Source organism: Plectropomus leopardus, chromosome 17 (assembly GCF_008729295.1).
Source record: "Plectropomus leopardus isolate mb chromosome 17, YSFRI_Pleo_2.0, whole genome shotgun sequence".
NCBI classification, from domain to species: domain Eukaryota; kingdom Metazoa; phylum Chordata; class Actinopteri; order Perciformes; family Serranidae; genus Plectropomus; species Plectropomus leopardus.
In genome coordinates this window covers 2,338,218-2,360,367 of record NC_056479.1, presented here as the reverse complement: position 1 = coordinate 2,360,367, position 22,150 = coordinate 2,338,218, and the positions used below count along the sequence as shown (strand labels likewise).

The following is a 22,150-nucleotide window of genomic DNA, read 5'->3' as shown; positions in this document are numbered from 1 at the left end:
AAGCAGCAGATGCCGTCAATATAATGTTTTAGTCAAGTTAAACATGATCCCGAGTCTGTGCAAGGCATTTTAATTTGAAAATTCACCGGATGCATTGCTGCTTGACTTCCTGAGACTCTGCTGACCGGTGGAATAACAAGCATTGACTTGGTGGAATTTAGGGGTAAGAAGCAGCAGTTGCAATCGTGGCAGCCAAACAACAACAGGAACCATTTTCTTCATGTAAACTCAACAGATATTCACTCACCACCACATGTTGATCTTTCTATTTTCTGAGTTGTGTCTCTTTCTCCATTTCTCACAAACACAATGTGTACCATCGTAAAAAATTACTCAGACCGCCAGAGAGCAGTCTGGCACAAACTGAACCGTTCATTCAGCACTGTTGGAATCATGTGGCAACCTCTGAGGCTGAAAATGGAACTGACCCCGAAATGCCAAAAACTGCAGTTCCTCGAATAACCACTTGAGACTGTCTCCAGTCAATCCCCATAGACCCCCATATTAAAATACTGTTTTGGTCTGTATAGCTAATTTCAACGTTCATGACAACTGTATGGTAGAGCTCTGATTATCTGCCCGACCCGGCGCACCAGGTTCTGGGGCTGTAATTTCTCACTATTTCCTTGAATTAGGTCCAGTTCTCACCAATGTAGCATCAACTTTTTTTTTTCATTAAACTGTTATCTGTCTCAGGAGTTTTGATAGACTAAATCAAGAGGGAAAGTGAGAGAAAGAGGGGGGGAGACAGGGAAAGTGACAGAACAACTGAGCATGTGGAGAACCAGTGTAGAGAGAAAGTACATGAGAAAGAGGGATAGAAAACAAGAGAAAGAGAAAGGAGGGCTATAAGGTGACTTGGTTGGCAGTGTTTGCTTCTGCCTCCCCAGCAGTCAGAGAAACGTGTGTAACATGCAGTGGAGATCGCTGATCATCATCTGCGCACTGACAGCCATAAATTGCCATGTGTACGAGACCCATCGAGGGGCGCAGCCTGCTCTGTCAAACCTGTCATGCATGAGATGACTAACAGAAGGAAAAGAAGAAAGCAGAGGTGAAGAAGTGCTGTAAGGAAACACTCCAGCCATTCGCTTGTATCACATGTTTTAATATTATAGAATATTTATTTAAAAACATATAAAATTTAATAAAATATAGGCCTATTTTTACAGTACAAGATTTAGTTTTTAATTGCACTTGGGCCCTGACTGAACATAACAGACCACAACATGAATTCAAATAGTAATTTCCAGTAATGACAAGTAATATTTATGTGCATTCTTTATTTACACAGGCACTACGAGCAGTCAGAGGCAGGTGTAGAAATCTGTGTTCATGTGAAAATGATCCTTGTGTACACGGATCCGCAAGAACAACTTAAAAACGCTGTAGTATGCCTGCAAAGCCAGTAGTTGGTGGTGTAACTTTGTGAAAACACCATAGAAGAACACCAAGAGTCTGTGCATAAAGGTGTTTTTCTGCACAGTGGTGAGTATGAACAAACAAGAAGACGATGGCGAATGCATGCACAAGAACCAACAATCTACACTTTGCTGGAGGAGCATTAATAACCTCAGTAGGGTCAGCAGCACAAACACAGCTTAGTAGTCCGCCATTGTTGTTATTGTTGTACTCCTCCCCAGCAATGGCTGTTTGTTTGAAATGTAATGTATATGCACAAAGTGCAGCCGTGACATCACCATTCTCTCAGGATCGGTACATTGCGAGTTTACACAGTGATGGAGGGGGTGGCATTTTTTAAAAATTACAATCTTGAACCTGGTTAAAAAGTTTGCATTTTCAGGCCCCCAAAATGCTGTTGTAATCTGAACAAAAGCTGAACATTCCTTTTGCTGAAAATCCTGGACCTGTCAATGATGCTTGTAGCTGCCCTCACATATTACATTTGATAAAGAATACTTTATACTGAATTTAGAATATAGCGTGTTTGTCTGCATGGTGTTTACAGAGCAGAACCAATGTTTTGGGTATTGTAACATGGTTGGTTCTTTGACCTTTGTTACGCTCGCTGCCATGAAAGAGAGAGAGCACCTGGCAGGTTGAATCCACAATGAGGGAGGATTAATTTGGGCTTTGTATGCTGTCGGATGAGGATTTGTTTGAAGCGAAACTTGATTACCCCCCCTTTTTTTTTGAATTAACACGGCAATGAGGTAATAAGTTATTTCTACTTTGTACTTATTCTTATGTGTTAATAAGCTGGCCAGTGTATTGGTTCACGTGATGATGGCGTAATAGCGCTTTTACATTTTATTGAATGTAATTAATTATCTGCGAATTTACAAGCTTATAACTCTGAAGTTGATTTAATGTGCAATATTTGTTTAATGGTTATTCTCTATGAGAATGTGTGTATTGCATTGAAGTGAATTTTGATTTGTTAATTTTGCTTTCATCTAGTTCTTACGGCATATTTGATGGCATGGATGTGCTAATAAATGCCAGTGAAGAAAGAGCGACTTGGGAGTAACAATCCTGCTGATCTTGATTCAGAGCAACCAACTGACTTTGAGTTGTTCATGTCTGATGAACTGATCCAGAACATTTATGATCAGATAAAATTGTGTGCAGATCAGTGTATTCAATCTGAGAATGGTGCCTCACCACTTGCTAGAATTTATGCATGGAAACCAGTCACAGTTTCAGAGATGAAATCCTTCCTGGGGCTCTTTTTTCTGACTGGTGTCATTCATAATCCTGAACTTAAAATGTACTGGTCCACTGATGAAATGTTAGCGTCCCTTTACTTCAACCAGGTCGGTGAGTAAGAGAAAGCATAAATAAAAGTGACTTGGTTAAATTATGAGTACAGGAAAAGTCCGCAAGCTGCTAAGCTAATTTCTGCAATGTAAAATGCTATAGGCTTATGCTAATAACATTAGCATGTCGTATACGTGGGGGAAATGTGACTTACAAAAGACTGTTGTTTTGTCTAATATCCATGATGTTGGGAGTCAGACAGCACTGAAGTTTTAGGAAAAAAGATCATGGTTTGAATTAAAATGAAAAAAAAAACCTCCAGAAAGAGTTTTCAATCAGAATGAACCAATTTTAATCATTTCTAATTATGTATATGTTGTTTTTATCTTTTCTGGCCAAAGGCAAAGAAAGGGGTGGCAGCTTCTCCTGTAACTGACTGTGTTAAATGAGAATACAATATCAGCCCATATCGATCTTGGGCCCCTAAATCAAATCGAATTGAAATTGTATCGTGGTAGACTTTATATTATTGGCAAATATAATTTTGTCCAAAGTATCTATATGATATTGTATCATGATGAAACCACTGATTTACACCCTTAACAAAAACATTGTATCAATGAGGGTATGTTTTGTGGCATGGGTGCCTGGCTTTCAGGATGTACAATCCCCAAAAACTAGTCAAATACGGCATAAAATCATACATCCTCTGCGACTCTGACACAGGGTACTGTTTCAACATGAAGCCCTGTTGCGGAGACAGCGCTGCACTGGGAGACAGTTGTGTCTCTTCTCAATCACCTTGCAGGTCACAGCTACAAGTTGTTTATGGATAACTTTTACAACTCTCTTGCACTGTGTGAGCACCTCCTTCATCAGAAAACTCATGTCTGTGGTACACTTAGAAAAAAAAGGTGAACCACCAGTCATTCGTGACACTGGAAATGGTGACCTAAGGGTTAGGGAAACAATCACGCGTCACAGTGATGATGTGATGGTCTTGGCTTGGCGGGTCAAAAAAAAAAGGGAAAATGAAACAACATTCCACAATATGGAAAACATTGAGGTCTGGTAGAGAGGCCACCAAGATAAAGTCACAAAGCAAAAGCCGGCATGCATTGGTGAATGCGATAACTTAATGAACGGCATTGACAAAATGGACCAAAATATTGTGTATTATCCCTTTATAAGGAAGTCACACAAGTGGACAAAGAAATGTGTAACGTACCTGTTTCAGATCAGACTGTACAATGCTTATGTCATTTACCAAGGTAAAAACAAACAGGCAAATGTCTCTTCTGTCATTTACTTTTAAGTGTTGTAAAGTCAGATGATCCACCTTTTCAAAAGACTCCACGAGCACCATACAAAACTGACCCAAAGAAAAGGCTGGATGAAAAATTTGCAGCCCATGCACTCATTTCAACTGTGCCCAACCAGAGGGTGCAGGGTTTGTGCACAAATGGGGTTGCGGAGGGAGACGTCATACTACTGCAAAGGTTGTGCTGCCCCCCTTACATTTTGGGCAACAACAATTGCCAACATTAAAAGTACAATCTGTAAAGTAACAAAAAAATGAAGAAAAAAAAAATGGAAATGGAAATATGGTCAGTATTCTGTTCAAAAAATGCAGCTTTCTCAGGTTGTGTTCTTTTGGGGGGGAAACAACATGTTTGTATGAATATAAATATAAATGTGTATATAAAAAGAATTAATTGATATCTGAATGTGTGAATCAAATGTAAGTATGTAAAGTTTAAAAAATGCTGTTTTCGGGAAAAATGACTTATATTTATATAGATGTATTTATTTATTTATTATATTTTATCAATATTCAAGTGTTTGAAAAAATAAAATGAATTGATAACTGAATGTAAGACACAAAGCTGTTATTGTAAAGGCTGTGCTGCCCTCTAAACTTAACCTAAAATAAAATACTACATTTGTTATTATGAAAATAATAGTTATTATTATCTATACAGTTCAAGTTGACAAGAGAAAGTGAGAAAAATTGTAATTATGAAATCTGTTTTGAACTTTAAATCACTTGTTTGAAATTATGTTTTTTTTTCTTTCAAGTGTTAATGAATAAAAAAGGAATAGAAGCTAGAATTAAATGTTTTGGGGGTTTTTTCTGTATGAAAATATAAGGTCTGCTCTTTATTTTAATGCATGTTCATATTCTTGAGGTCCAAAAATGCTGGTGTTGGCCGGCAACTTAATAATAATACTCTGGCGGGGAAAGATTTAAAATAGAAATTGTTGTGCTCCCATGGAAACCGTCAACCCTGCACTCCAGCGCTGGGTCTAACCTGTTTAACTGCAACAGAAACTTTGCTCTCCCTCGCCTCTGCAGCAGCTGCTGCTCCAATCCATCAATCTGATCTGATCAGCCCGGATCGATCCAACCCTGCAACTCACACTTAACAAACTGCTGCTGAGGAAAAAGTTAAACTCTTTAAGAGTAACCCTTGCCTGCACTGAGTTTTCTTAAGTCAAAGAAGGGGCACAGAATAATTACAAAGTAACACATACACACCAATGAAGAAACAAAAACAAAGGCCCCAGGCAGGTACGACCACATATAGAATCAAATTCTTTGGGAAAACACTGAAACATTTTCAGAATTGAGTGAATTTAGGGGTCACAGAAGAGCAAAATAAAAATGTGTGCTCTCAGTTTCGTAGCTTATTGTTTTTGCCGTGACACAAGAGAGACACAACATCTGCCTCTCACTCTCTTAGTGCCCAAACAAAGCCAGAGAGCTACCATTTAATGACAAGGTGTTCAGTAGCTTAAGTTGTTACCAAGGCTTTCTCAGCACAGAGGACAATGTCTGAACGTCAGGATTTCTCCCCACATTCGAGCTTCAAGACAAAAGCCCCAATTTGTGACAAATGACAAAGCACTTTAATGTAGCATATAAACAAACTTTTACCCCAGCCATGTAATGAGTGAAGCAGACACAGACTCAACTCTTTGGCTGCTGATGGGCTCTGATCACCAATATATCTCCCACTGCAACCTCAATTAAAAATAATGGCTTAAACACAATAATAGATCAGACATTGTTGAAGCCTGATGTGTATAAAAAGCAGATATCTGAGAGTGTGTAAGGCTTGGACAGTATCACTGTATTATGGTAAATCAGGGTATTAAATAATCCTTGAATATATGAAGTATAAATACAGGCGTTCATCTTTCTATTAAACTAATTGTATGTAGTGTGCAGCAGGCACCACCAGAGCCCAGTCTAGTGGAATAGGCAGCTGAGCTGAAAGATACAGTGACACCTAGTGGTGGAGGGAGAAGTTACAGGACTGTTAACAGCCAGTGGCCAGCAGGCAGAGAGACTGTGGGGAAAAACAGCATGTATTTACATCTAACTTGCTGAATTAAGGATTCACTATGATCAAACTTGAGCTGGTGATTGTTGGAACAAGGGACTTACTAACTAGATTACTAGATAGAGAAACCAAGACGGTTTGGATGTGTTTTATTCGACAAGGCAAAAAAGCCTTGCGAGTCTTCCGTGACAGTGAGAAATTAAAAAGGTATACAGCACCATATAGGAAGCTATGAGCGTATGAAATATTACATGCCTACTGTCTGTCACAAACTAAAACCAATGGCATGATGGTGACTCACATGTCCAGTCCTGTTGAAGACAGCTTTTCCAAAAGAGACTTAAGTTTAATATGAAAACTAATACTTAATATTGTCTGCAAACAGAAGTTCAGTGCTTGCTGAAATGAAGAGCAAATAAGTTGTGTGCAGCATGCATTCTTACTGTGCTGACTGGTAAGCTCCTCTACACACAGCCAGAGTGAAGGAAAGGGCAACTTCGGCACATAGTGCTGTCACCATGAATATGTCATCAACTTATCCAGGTCAGCAAAAATTATCAAGGTCATCAAGGTCATGTCCATGTATAATACAATATTGTCCTTGTGTTTACCCACATTACAATGTCATTAACATTTAAGCCAAGATGATGCCAGAATAAACAACAGGGCTTCCTCTACAATTATGAAACATTTATCAAGTGCCTGAGCCAAATGAACAGAAAAAAATATGATGAGACACATTTTCAGTCATTTCTTGTTACGTTGCTTCTGTCCTTTGCTCTCTGTCCAGGTTTCACCATGGGTGGGGCTCCTCCACATACAGTCATTTAGTTGTTTTATTAATTTAGGATTTTTTATACTCCAATTCCAGTGTCTGAATACTCTTAAGAATTCATTTTTTATTTTTTTATTATTAATTTATTAATTATTACTAATTTTATTTTAAATGTCTTTATTCCTTTTTTTCTACTAACTTACCTCAGTCATATGTGGTTGTTATATTTTTTATTACTGAATTTTGGTACCTTTTTTGGTAGAGCGCATCTGGGTGAGAACAGGTTCAGACAAGAGACAGAAGCATTGTGACACGCCTGGAAGCCAACCACAGAACTCAGTGGTTGGCTTTCCAACTTTGGGGTGCTTCATGGCTAAGAAAACAGTGCTCCACAGAGCTGCGAGTTTTAGAAGGGATGTGGAAGCTCAGTGCCCCAAAGCTGGGAAGCTAAACAAGGACCTCAACCGGCTTCTCAGTGATGTCGGGTCTATTTATTTCATTTTAAAGGAAGCCTAATATTATTGCCTTTTTTGGGATTGTGGGGTTTTTTTTTCAGCAACAGCTTTTGTAATAGTGTTCTTTCACTCCAGAATCAAACAAATACAAATAAACTTGAATAAGGCACACAATATTGATCAGATATCTGAATGTTCTTTATAAATTCCATGATGTCTGAATCACAGCCAGGTTGTTGGAGACTTGAGGTCAAGTAAAGTGCTGTTGGTGACTATCAGTGTGTTTGTCATCATGCAATGCATCAGTGTCACTTTGTCCAGCTGACAGTCTGGTGTAAATTCAAATCAAGGCTGGGCGTTTTTAGCAGCAAGCAGCAGACAAATTGAAAGACAATGTACAACTGCGCATTAGAATGTGCATTCTGCATCTTGAACTCACAACCTCAGACACCAATGGCAAGTCACTATCCCAGTGAGCTGCATGCCAAAAGAGAGAAACCAGTGATGGCTTCACACTACGACTGAGCTGACCACCAGGGGGCAGGATATCAGCTGTCTGTGCATGGAAAGGCAGATTTCAAACTGCTGTTAAAAAATTTACTCTTCAAGACAAAATTCTAAGAATTTGACAGCATAGAGATGTTGATAATTTGGTTTTAAAAATTTGCCTCATAAGTAAAAAACTGATGTTTAAGATTGCATTTTCCCATAAACTACAATAGTTTACATAAGGGAAGAATTCAAAAGCTGTAAAAAACAGAATTTTTGAGATAAAATTCTGAAATGTTACACACTTTATCTACCAGCAAACTTTTGTCAATTTTTCAACAAAGATTTATTTAGCTAGAATTTGCAAGTATATGTTTACAGCACTTTTTACAGTCAAACATTTTGAGAATGATAAATCTGTGTAGATGGTTTGTGTCGAACAGTCTCTCTGTAGAAAGCTTTGTCAACTGAGTAAAAGTGTGGGAGGAGATAGGTTTTGGTAGTTCTACAATTTTTAATAAAAACAGAGTGATGAACTTCATAATTGGTACCACAGTGAAATTTACAAAAGTTACTTCACAATCGGGCTTTAGAAAAACTTTAGATGGCATCTGTAGCACCACCATAAGGACTTTTGGCTTGTGTTTGCTGCTGAGGCATGATGGTAGCCAGGCGCTCTGCAGCTGACGTCATACGGAAGTGCAGAGCTTAGCTGGGAAATCATGCTGGCTGAACACTAATTGCCTTGCAGCATCTTTTTCCCTGGGTCACTGCAGCGCTGAGGCTGCTTTGAATGGTGCAGGGACATGGTGAGGCTTGCCAGGGTTGCAGTTCTAGGGGCAAAGCTTCAAGACCAGTATGCGTTTTAGAGAGTGCATAAATTGAGCACATTTGTATTTTTAAATGTATGGTTGGACTATTGAATATGTAATTCTTTAGATGTTTTAGGGGAAAGCAAGAGCGGGTCTCTCTTAAAACCTGATGACCTAGCTCACCGATTGTATGGGGTATTACGTGTTGAATTGTAAAATGACCCGCCATGGAAGAATAGATGCATTTTACAAAGGGTGTTAATGCCTCCAATTAAATTGCAAGCAGAGATGTTTTTAAAACTTGTTAAAGTTTGGTACACACATTTCTGTCTCTTTGAGATTAATATAAAAACCTTTGTTGTTTTCAAGAATTTCAGTCCCACAGCAAAGTTCAAGATGGCCACTGCAGTTTGTCAAGTGCAAAGAACTGTCAGTGAATTCCTTGTTGCAAAGGGAGAAACTTACATCCACAAAAGACAGGAAAATGTGTAGGATGAAGACAGCTGTCAAAAGTTGGCTTGATAACCAGTCGGATGAGTTTTATATGACACTGGGATACAAGCCTCATTCATTGATGATTCTTCCATAAAAGGTGGGGTCACTCTGGTAGCGTTCAAGGAGCTAAGAGCAGGAGTCAACCCTGGTAGTGTTATGGTCTAGCGAGGGCTGCACCTAATGATTATTATTTTATTGATTGGTTAATCAATCAATTTTTTTTATTCTTATTGATCTATTATTTTTTTATTACTCAATTATTATAACAACAAATTTACCAAAAATAACATTTCAAAACTTGTAATTTATATTTCAATATTTTATTCAATCATCTTCAATCATGACAGATTATACACTGCAGGGCAATATTCCCCACAAAAAAATAGCCCAGTCTTAACTGGTATTCTGTGTTTTACAGTCTGATATAAAGTGTGTCCAAAATAAAATTAATGCAAGAGCTTGTTCCACTCAAGTAAAAGGAATGTGGTGCAATCTACATTTAGCAATCCAACAGCAAAATAAATAAAACAATGTAAAATTCAAGTCACTTTTAGGAGGAGTAACAAAACAGTTACTCTTTGTTACAGTAACAAACCTCAAATCTAGCAGTCCAACAAAACATCTTACAGTAAAATCAGTGAAATTCTAATAACACTATAACTTTTCTCGAACAGAAATAATTATAATTAGTGCATTCTCTCTGCATCAAAATACTCCAGCCTTAACTGGGCCTTAGGCTCGTATCACACAGCATGCATCAGATGCGTGAGACGTCAGCCTCGCCGAGCAGCAGCATGTTTTGTGTGTGGTGTTCACACATGCAGCGCTTTTCCTATGTCACTGCTGCCTCACTACCCCCTGCTATGAGTACTGTATTTCTATTTTTACAAGCGCAAATTCCACTCATTTATGAAGTTGTGCAAGCTTCTGCACAGCCTGTAAACGTTTCAAAATAAAATGTATCGTATGAGCACCTGATGGGATTCTGTCCACAGAGATGCTGTCAGAGGTTTTTTGTTTTGAAAGGGAAGCAAGGAAGTTGAAGTAAAACAGCTGTCTTTGTATCTCCTCATCACTGTGACAGAGAGAGACTTTTAAACTGAAGTAAAAAGTGGCATAGAGTCTATATAATTATGAAAACATCATTTTTACTGTATATTCCCGCTGTAAAAACACGTGTCACGCATAAAAAAAACGGCGAGCCACCGTTTCTCAAGATATGCTACAGCTGACACATTGCTTTCCTTTCAAAACAAAAGCCCGCTGACAGTGTCTCTGTGGACAGAATCCCACCAGTTGCTCATACAATGCATTTTACTTTGAAACATTTACAGGACCAGGTTGTGGACCAGGAGCTTGCACGACTTCATAAATGAGTGGAATTTGTGCTTTAAAATACAGAAATACAGCACTTATAGCAGCAGGCGGCGACGCAGCAGCGCCATTACAACAATGCTGTATGTGTGAACACCACACGTATGTACGGTGTCCATATTAGGACATCCTTAGGTGTCAGGGTTCAGAGTCAGACCTTAGATGAAAAGGCATCAGGTCTCAGGAAAACCGCCATCACACCTGATGGCAGACTTCAGAAAAAAAAAGTCATCAGACCAAATGGCCTCAGAAAAAAAGTCCTCAGACAAAACGACCTCAGAAAAAAAGTTTGCAGAAAAAAGGGCCTCAGAAAAAAAGTCGTCAGAAAAAAGGGCCTCAGAAAAAAAATGGTAAATGTAAATGGACTATACTTGTATAGCGCTTTTCTAGTCTTATTGACCACTCAAAGCGCTTTAACACTGCATGCCACATTCAACCATTCACACACACATTCAGACACTTGTGGCCGAGGCTACCGTACAAGATGCCACCTGCTACTCAGTAATCATTCACACACACTCACACTCCGATAACACAGCATCAGAAGCATCAGTAACTTGCCCAGGGACACTTCCACATGTTGTCCAGAGGAGCTGGGGATCGAACCGCTGACCTTCTGATTAGAGGACAACCCACTCTCACAAAAAAGGTCGTTAGACCAAATGGCCTCAGAAAAAAAGTCATCAGGAAAAAACAGACTCCCGGGAATAACCGACTGGGGAGCGTAAATATGTCATCCATGATGCAACATGAACTGTACTGACGCAGGCGCCGAGTACATAGAAGAAAACAAGCGTAAGTTTAATTCATTCTCTTTCTTTTGTCTTTCTTAAGCCACTGTTGAGATATGTTCTTTCATAAAGCTACATTTCTTAACGTAAAGGAAATGTCCAGCGATACGAGGAGCTAAAAAAAGACCTCGAAAATGGTAACTATTTTAACACGGTAACGCTAAGCGTTAATCACTACGCTAATGATAGGTCGCTTGTACTGATGTTAACAGTCTCACTATTGGCGTTTTGTTATTCGACAGTCCTGTATAATTTACTGCACCATTACAGTTCACATATATTTAAACGTGTAAATGTACTTTTGCTGTAGCCTTTAGAATTTGAGCTAGAGTGGTTATTTTTGAGGTGTATATTTTTTGGCAATCTCAACTGACCTAATTTTTCTCAAAAGCCATGCTTTTTACAAAATCCATGCTGTTAGCGCTATAAGGCAGCACTTACACGTAACTGGACATTTCCTTTAATAATTAACGTTGAGAAATGTACCGTTCAAAAGAACATATCTCAACAGTGGCTATAGTAAGACAAGAGAAAGAGAATAAATAAATCTTACGCTCGGTTTCTTCCATGTACTCACCACCTGCATCAGTACAGTTGAAGTTGACAACTTTTTTTCTGAGGCTGTTTGGTCTGACAACTTTTTTTCTGAGGCCGTTTGGTCTGACAACTTTTTTTCTGAGGCTGTTTTATCTGATGACTTTTTTTTCTGAAGTCTGACAGTTTTTTTCTGAGACCTGATGGCGTTTTCCTGAGACCTGATGCCTTTTCATCTAAGGTCTGACTCTGTACCCTGACACCTGAGGATGTCCTAATATGGACACCGTACGCATGAAACACGCTGCTGCTCGGTGAGGCTGATGTCTCGCACTCATGATGCGCACTGTGTGAAACTGGCCTTACATCCTCCTTGCAACACGTCGACGCACATTATGTAAATCGACATATCCACGTACATAATCGATTACTTCGATGAGTCACCATAGCCCTGTACACATTTTCCAGTCTTGTGGATGATTGTAGGGGTTTCTCCCTCTGCAACAGGGAATTCTTTGACAGCTTTTTGCTTCTGACAAGCCTCAAGAGTAGTGGCCATGTTGCTGAAATACCTGAAAACAACAAAAAATTTTTTTTACATTAATCTCAAGCAGATCTAAACAGAAATTTATGTACCACATTTTAACAAGCTTGAAAAAATTTCTGCTTGCATTTGAGATGGGGGCATATCATCTCATATCGTCATCTTTTTCAACGCCCCTCATAAAAGATGGAAAAAAAAATTGACTACTTTCGTTTAGAAATGAGCTCCAGGCATTCCCATTATTTGGGACAGCCAAACCTGTGACATGTTTCGGACACATTTCTGTCCATCTTTAGTCTCAGAACGGCACTATAATGTCTGTGTAATGCCTACAGTGTTGACTGACACTAAGGGTGAACTCAATACCATGCGTACTTGGTTGAAAAGGTATTTTCACCATGTCTCTCGGACATTGTGACAGAAAAAAACTTCACTTATGTGATCAGAAAGAAGCTATTCTGAGCCTTTTCTAACACACCCATGACTGTGGAACTAATATACAGAAAACACTTTCAGCCTGGTTGTGCTGAATTGAAACGACATTTGGTTGTGTCGGCGATATGCCCTCTGTCAGAGTGTGCTGAGCAGTTGAGCCCTTGCCCAACTCAGTGCCCTGTCTCTCTCTCTCCCTTCATGTTCTTCTTAAAGTTGGGGCAGACTAGACACTTTGACAGTGTCCCTGTCAACCCCCGCGCTAACTGGAGGAAAGGCAGATTCTCTGGAATGTAGCCTCTACATTTTAATTGGGGAAAACCATCCAAATGGTACAAAAAGTAGCCTAAATTATCAGACGCCCAATTTAATCCAACAAATCTGGCAACACTGAATACCTACATATACTCCTACACAGAGGGGTTACGTTATGAGCCCTTTTGTGATAAAATAATTGGTATTTTTTTTTAAATCGCAATGTTTTTTGATGCTGGCTGCACCCCTTTCTCTGTCTCTTAAAGACGACCTCTCATGCTCACCTTTAAAGTAAAAACTTTTAAGGTTCACATGATGTAAGGCTCAAAATCACTTTATTTTTCACATAGTAGTGTCCGAGCTGGAATGCCTGTATTCACACACTATCACACAAGCTCCATTTAAGCACCTGTCTCTTTAAGTCCCCCTCCTGAAAAAGCCCAGTCTGTTTTGATTGGCCAGAATTTCCAGGTCAGTCATGTGATGTCCACTGGCCCAGAGAGACTCTTCCCCATTGACATACAGCGGAAAAGAGACGTCTGTATATCAGTAATTTTTTTATTTATTTTTTTTAAATCCCTTGCAAAAAGACTCCTGTCACTATCTAGACAACATATGGAAAATCTAAACAGCAGCAATATTATATTTTTAGACTGCTTTTTAAGCTATCGAGGCGCTAATCAGGAGGACGGTCACTCCTACCCACTCAGGAACACTCAGCCGCGCTCGGCTGCCGTGAGTCTCTCGTATGCATGCTCTATGGGCCAGTACATCTGAGTATTTTACACAATTCTACACCTGGAAAAAGAGCTTTTTCTGCTTCATGCGCCAATGAGCAGCTCCCATAGGAACAAACGGGGCCCTGCGCCCATGGCTGTATCCAGACTTCCTATTAATCCATCCAAGCTTCCATATCTCTGTGTCGCTGCACCATCATGCAGCCTGGGAACGTCTGAAACGGACAAATCTTTACATTCTCCAGCAGGTTTATATGCCAAAATCAGAGATCAAAGATTACATGTTTACAATACAATATGATACGATACAAAGTGGAATGAAATACTTTATTGTCTCCATAGAGAAATTTGTTTTGGATTCAGATGCTGTGCATGTTGATGCCTTTGTAGTTACAGGCACATATGAACAAAAAAGCACTAGCTGTATCAAATCACATCAATAATACCAATACCAATAAACACACCGCGTTGTTAACACATAATGACACTATTGCACATTCCCAACAGATTTAAGAAGCTTGTTTAAAAGCTTGATAGAGGTCGGAACAAATGAGTTTGTAAAACAGTTGAGTTTTCCTTGACATTAGCATGTAGCTTCCATGTGATTTGGAAGTGTACTTTCAGTTGTGAAATGACTATAATGGAGAACAGCATGACAAAATACCAACGAAAGCTTCTAAACACAACCTGATATGAATCTTATCTGAAACTGGGGAAGAAAATAACAACATCAGCCACCATGATTACATGTTTCCCTGACTTTAGCATGTAGCTTCATGTAGCAGTGTAGGTTACATTATGTAAACAACTTGCAACAGCGTGCCTGGAGCAGATAACTACGTGAAGAAATCCAATACAATATGACATCATACTGTAGCCAGAGTAGAAAAGACTGTTGGAAATGGAGTGCTCAGAACTGTTGAAAGCCTTCATTGTAACAAAATATGAAAAAGTAAAACATGTTGCCATTAAAAGGTTCAGACCATAGACTGTATATTAAGACTGATGACATGCCCCCACTTACTCCCACTATGCTGAAGTGAGGCTAAAATATCCAAGATACGGGCGTTGCCATCTTCATCTTGCGAGGGTGATGTCAGACACCCATCCCACCAATCAAGAGCAACTCCATTGAATGCGAGCATACGTATTCACTGTCAATCATGTCCAAAAAGCCTCCTTTTTATAATTTAAGAACTCACTAAAACCAAATTTATCTTAAAAAAACACTTGAACAAATATCAGGGTGATGAGCACTCAATCAATCTCAGATACCATATTTGGGAAAAAATCAATTGGTGTGTACTTTGATTTTTTAGTTTGGCCCACATCCATTCATTAACATGGAGGGGCGGGCTTTATGACCTATACTGCAGTCAGACACCAGGGGGTGATCCACATTGAAAAGCCACACTCTGAGGGAGCTGTAATGTACAGTCTGTGGTCCAGACACACTAAACTGACATCAGAGTACTAGCTCTAACAAAAATCTCTTACCCTGATCTGCACCTACATGAGAGGAAATACCCCATACTAGCAGACGGCGGTCATCTGTAATCATTATTCAAAAAGGGAAACCATAATATGAACCTTAATATGATTACTGTAACCATTTAGCAACAGCTGTTTAAGTGAAAACATGTTGCCAAGATTCCTTGTTCAGAATATATTTCAACCCAATCTAGTTAAAACGAGTGATTGATGAGGTTTAGAGAATCACAAAAATGCTCAAACTTAGCTCTGAGGGGCAAACTTCGAAAATTAAAAGCTAATCAGATAAAAAAGTATTTTTGAGTACAGCTATAGAATTTTTTCAAGAAAATCTATGATATGAACTGGGAGGCCTTAGGTGGTTTGGAATGGAATGACTCAACACTGTTGCCTTAAAATAAATGTAGTCATCCTTCGTTGCTTATGTTCTTTATGTGCCACACAGCTTAATCCTAGGGAGACACCCTGCTGTGTTTATGTGAGGTTTAGGGATCAGGATAAAATACACTCAATTCTCTAGTCTCTAAGGATACCGTGTATCAGTGTTGCATTTAACCTATGCACATAATTCACATAATTCAACCATTTTTTAAGTTAAAACTATTTCAAATAATACCAAATGTTTTTTTTCCTCAGTCAAAGCTCACAGTGACATATTGCCTATATTGTGACAGGTTTTTATAGTCTATCGATATATCGATTAAATTTCACATGTTCTATTAAACAACCAATTTATTGATTGTCAATTAATTGTAATCATCCCTAAAAAGTATACATCATGTAATGGTGTTACACATATAAAATCATTATATACTACTTTATTTTAAATTAAAAATTTAAGGAGATCCCTCATTTATTTGAGTTTTCTCAAAAATAGAACAAAATAATTGTGAAAATATTAGAATGTCTGCAGTATTATGCTGTCCTGAGTCGGATCTGTGCTGTGGCACCATTAAATACACATCAGCAATGAATCTTTATCACGTCAGCATTTTCAAACAGAGCCTGAAGGCTGAAGTTCCCTCAGAGGGAAAACAGGCTTCACCTGATGAAATGGTTATAAATCTACTCTCTCTCTCTCTCTCTCTCTCTCTCTCTCTCTCTCTCTCTCTCTCTCTCTCTAACACACACCCTCACGTCCAGAACCTGCAGGAGGACCGGAAGCTGTCGGACGAACAGGTGACGACTGCTGAGACTGTTTCTGAATTATTTAGCAGCAATAAAAATAGATATGAAAGGTCTTATATATTAATGGGGTGTGTTACAGGTGAGGCGGTCAGAATCCCCACTGGTCACTGCTGCTCATACACACATGGGTACACAGTGAGCGAGGACACGCACATATATGTTTAAATGCACATACTGTACAGACACACAGAGTCAAAGACTGAGCAAGAGGAGCACAGAGTGAACCCACCCAATCACATGCACCGATGCTCACACTCACACACACACACACACACACACTCTTGGCTAGCTCTCTGTCTGCTACGCCCGCTTGTCACAGCCAAAGAATGTGGAGTCAACAGCAGAAACACAGTGTAACAATGTGTGTGTGTGTGTGTGTGCGCGCGCGAGAGAGAGAGAGAGAGAGAGAGAGAGAGAGAGTTAAATACCAGTGGTGACAATTACATTGCTCCTAAAGGGCTCTTCCTATCTCACCACAGATGCATTTCACAGCTTCACCCTCAACATCTGTTGGGAATGAGACGCTTCTGCTGCCCGCAGGAACACACACACATGTGCACACTCCCATGAGCGCACACACACACGCATAAAGAGAAAGACACAGAGGGGGAGAGGCATTTTTTAGCAGAAATGCTGATATTTGACATGGAATATTTTTATTTTTGTATCAGTTAGGCTCACTGAGAAATACAGAGAGATACTCTGAACAGATTAAAATGCAACATCTACTTAGAGAAAATAATATCAGCGCCATAGAAGCAGTGCATGTCAGCTCACACTCCCTTTTCATTTACCCCTCCACTCCATGGGATTTTTTCCTCTTCATTTCAAACTGTAAGTAATGTATTAAATTGTATAACAAATATGGCTTACTATTATGTGCGACACCTGTATAATTAAATGTAATGAATGAATGTAGGTAATAGAGCGCTCCGGGGGTGATGTTTTTCTGTAGGCCAACCCAAAAGTTAACGTCATCCTGGTTCCCACATCAAAAAGCCTTTTTCCACTGGATTTTGGATCACTGCTGAAAATAAGCTTTGTGGTAAACATACATTTATGATACTTACACGTCTTGTTCAGCAAGATAGTCCTCACAAATGAACTCAACTTTCAGTGTTTTTGAAGCCTATGTATACGTAATCCCCAGAGTCAAAAAGCAATTAGGCAGGTTTCCATTACAGATTTGTAAAAAACTTGTAGATTTATGTAGATAAAACACAATTGTAAGATGAATGCATTTCCACTGAGCTATGTTAAGCAACTTCTTTTCTTGCGATAACATTCCAAGAAGAAGCAGTTCAGTGGAGTATTTACTGAAAAATTTTATGTTGTAGAGCAAAACGTGAAAGTCTCCTTATCTTGTGTTCGACTTTATTTCAGGCTTCTAACCAAAAGCACATTCAAAAAACCATTGACTTTGAGACAAGGGAACCAAAAGTGCTAAAAAGCTAACTGATTGCTGAGGACTCATTACTGTGAAATGTGATTTTTTTTTTGTGAACTGCTTTGGCAATAATATATTTTTGTCTACCCAATAAAGCGAATTTGAATTTGAATTTTAGAGAGAGAGAGAGAGAGAGAGAGAGAGAAAGAGAGAAAGAGAGAGAGGAATGTCATGCAGGGGCAGAATTCACAGAGACACGAGGCGACATAAAAAACACACTGGAGGGACTCACAAACCGCACAGTGTGTATCCAAACACTCATTCCAACTGCACACACACATACACACACACACACACGCACGCACGCACGTACATGCAAGAAACAGAGGCGCCACAGCCCTCAACACTGCAAGCTCTCATTATCCATATTTGTATTTCTAATACAGACAGCAGCAGCATCGCTCCTAAGCAGCGCGCTTCTCCAGCATCCTAAAAACGCTGCTTTCACGGCTGCAGAGCTGCGTGCTCATGTGGGATCAGTCACCCAGGAGAGAAGCATCAGACTGATTGAAGTTTCAGGAGCACAGGGGGCTGCAGTTCACACACTGTTTCTCATGATGCTCGTGATGCTGAATGATGACCACCAGCTGGAGGTCACTATTCGCCCTCCTCTTTTATTTAGTTACAGGCGCATCTCCGGTGACCGAGATCCGGATCTGCTCACCATGCGTAAAAAAGACAGGTCAGCTGCTTACCTTGTTCACTGGACAGCAGTCTGGAGCGGTTCCGTGTTTCTGCAACTTGTCCTCCTTTATTTCCTTTCTCCTTTAAAATCCACAGTTCAGGTGCAGATCCGCTCCCGTGCTCTCGCTCGCCTCTGCGCCCTCTCTGTCTCGCTCGTGTCTCCCGTTAAACACGGTGTGCAGAACGCAGCCGGGCGGAGTGTCGGGGAGCGAACCGGCAGCGGCTCGGCTGCTACAGCGTCACAGGGGAGAGAGGAGGAGGAGAGGAGGGGAGAGGAGGGAGGAGGTCTCACTCTGATGGTGAAAGGCGGCGTTTATATGGTGTATGGTCACTGCTGCCGTGCAGTGCATTGTGGTACAAGTGCTGCGGTGCCCCACCTGGTCAGCTCCGGATTTTCAGTGAAAAAAAGGCAAATTGATTTTCGTTTTATATTAATCTCCAGAAAAGCTCTAGTTCTCATGTATGATAAAAATGAGCAGCGAGAAAAATGTATTAAGACTATTTTGCATCTTAACCATTTGAACCCTGAGCAAACTAGCTTCATTTCATTAAAAAAAATAGTAGAAAATTAACAACTTAAAGAGAAATAACCCAAAAATGAGAAAGAAATCAGTAAAAAAAAAAAAAAAAAAGTTACAAAAACTTACCTGTAAATTGGCAAATAAATAAATAAATAGACTAAGATAGAAAAAGTAAAAAGTAAATAATTACATTTATAAAAAGAAGAGAATTACCTGAACAAGTAGAAAAAATAAATACATAAAAAAAAGATAATTGAGTAAGATTATTCAAGACCATTTTGCATCTTAACCATTTGAACCCTGAGCATACTGGCTTTAATTCTTTCAAAAACACAAGGAAAAGGAAATGAGCAACTTTAAAACGAATGACCCAAAAAATTGAAAGTAATCAGTTAAAAGTTACAAAACATATGTGTACATTGGTCAAAAATATGAAATAAATAAAACATATTTCATTTGATTTTAAAAAAAAAAAATAGGTTACTTAATTACTTCACTCAGGCTTCACTCACCTGGAGAATAATAACAGCTGCATCAGGATGCTGTTTGTTAACTTCAGCTCAGCATTCAAAACAGAGAAACATTCAAAACTTCATCTCTCAGATGAAGCTGATTGGAAAATGTAACACTCTGGGTTTCAGTACAACACTGGATACTGGACTTCCTCAGATGCAGACCCCAGAGAGTTCGCATTGGCAGTCACACCTCCTCTACATTAGTGCTCAACACCAGAGCCCCCCAGGGCTGTGTGCTCAGCCCCCTTCTGGTCACATTGGACACCCATGACTGCACTCCCAGACATCAGGAGAACTCTATTGTGAAGTATGCGGACGACACCACCATCATCAGTTGTATTACAAACAACAATGAGAGTTCATAATGGGAGGAAATCAACAATCTTGCAGAGCGATGCACAGAGAACAACTTACTGCTCAACGTCAGTAAAACCAAGGAGCTGATTGTTGATTTTAGAAAGAAGGAGGTAAAGACACACTTCCCTGTCCACATCAGTGGAGCTGAGGTGGAGCAGGTGAACAGCTATAAGTTCCTTGGAATTACTATCACTGAGGACCTGTCTTGGTCATCACACGTCACCACCCAGGTTAAAAAAGCACAGAAAAGGCTCTACTTCCTACGGAAATTTAGGAAGGCTAAAATCCAGAGCAAGACCCTGGTTAACTTCTGCAGAGGAGCAATAGAAATCATACTGACTGGAAACATCACAAACGTGGTTCATGCTCAGCCCACGACAGTAAGGCTCTACAGCGGGTGATTAAAGCTGCCAAGAACATCACTGGTTCTCATCTACAGAGCATCGGTGACTGGTGAAGTGAGGTGTCTGCACAGAGCCCAAAGGATACTGTTATTAGGTAAAATAAGGGAACATTCCCAATGACTGGTTGAGTTTGTCAGTTCCAGCCACTGGTGTAATGTTAAGTTATAATACTTTGCTACATTACTACTACAGTAGTTTTTGGGAGTATATGAAATTCACTTGAGTTTTTCATATTTACATCTACATTACATTTCCCAAATTAAAAGGTATACTTTTATTCCCCTACAGTTCTCCTAAGCATTTTAGTTACCAATGAGAGGAGGAGGGACAGAAAGACTAATGAAGAAAGGAATGAGAGGGGAAAAAATTGAGTTTCAAGGTGGTCCCCAGTGTTAGTGTCAACAATTCAGTATCTGACCAAATACCTCCCTCTCTGTCCCTGACTCATGGACTGCAGTTGAATACCTCTTTTTGCGTAGGAAGGTTAAGACCATTATTTTACAGTCTTGAGGCAGGTTTCCATTAACCTTCAAACTGCGCAAATTGAAATTGTCAATATAAAATATGTCTAATGGAAACACATCAATCTAAAAAAAATAAACCTCCTATTTATCAATATTTTGAGAATATTGCTTAAATTTTGCACAAATCTGTAATGGAAACCTGCCTTATGTCACTAACCAATGAGCCTGTGTCAGTACAGTGTACAGTGTCAACAGGATAGGACCTAGTACTGAGCCCTGGGGCACCCCTTTTGTAATTTCAAGGAAACCAGTTGGATGACAATCCGCAATTGTAGACTGCTTGATTGTGAGTTTTAGTCACACACTTCACACTTCTTTTGCAAAGACTGGAGCAGGCAGGTAGGAAACCTTTATTTTAGAAACCTTGAGAAAGATTTTAATTAGGAAACCAGTCAAGAGCAAAACCTCTTTTGCAATGGTGCACTGCAGATTAGATTTACAATAAAACATGTAAAATCAACAAATCTATTGTACAAAATGCAAACACAAGACAAAATGAACAGGTAAATAAGTACTGTTCACATGGTAATGACAGAAATATTAATAAAATAAAATAAATAAAATAATAAATAAAAACAGAAGCATTCATCATAAGCATTGATCAACAGAAGCTTCAATTGTTTTAGGGTCATAACTGTGTGCAGCTTAAGGGAGTCCTGGAGCATATCCCATCATATAAGGACTTTAATAGGTAAATACAGTTTTTCCCACTCCTGCACTCATATATAGAATATCAAAGGTAATGCAACCTTGTGAACAAGTCTAGTATTTCTAAGTCTTAAAAGCAATGATAAAAAATGTAACTTTCTAAGGATAGCTTTGTGAATTAAAAAAACTGTGTTGTTGCCTTCAAATGGTAAGTGATGGCCACCCCTAACTTTTCATAGAGGACAGAGTGATGGGTTCTAAAACTGATATCTGTAATAAATCTGTTATTATATAGCACCAAGGGAGGAGGGTCCCCCCCCCCCCTCTCTCTCTCTATCTGCATGTCTGCATCCAAACCAAGAAAAACACTATACACCTTAAATGAGTAAGTCACGGCAAATAAAAAGCAGTCACAATTCCACGTATTACAGCGGAAATACAGCACTTATTATTTATTCCGCTTATTAAAATCAAAGGGCATCCAAAAACCCTGGGAACAGCCCTGTTAGTAAGAGGAGTACTATAGTCAACATCAACACATTCTCATCCCAAGTCGTCACATCTTGTCGCTTTGAAGTTGACTTCCGCAGCTACTTATTCAGTTTAATTT

At 39.3% G+C, this 22,150-nt stretch overlaps 1 protein-coding gene across 1 annotated transcript in view; it reads right to left on the bottom strand.

Moving 5' to 3' along the window:
- The window catches only part of jupb (junction plakoglobin b), a 163,895-nt gene extending 145,168 nt beyond the window's left edge, over positions 1 to 18,727 (bottom strand). Inside the window, exon 1 of the mRNA XM_042505020.1 lies at positions 18,583 to 18,727. The gene's annotated coding sequence lies outside the window, so the exon portion shown is untranslated. The remainder of the gene's footprint in view (positions 1 to 18,582) is intronic.
- Positions 18,728 to 22,150: the final 3,423 nt, after the last annotated feature.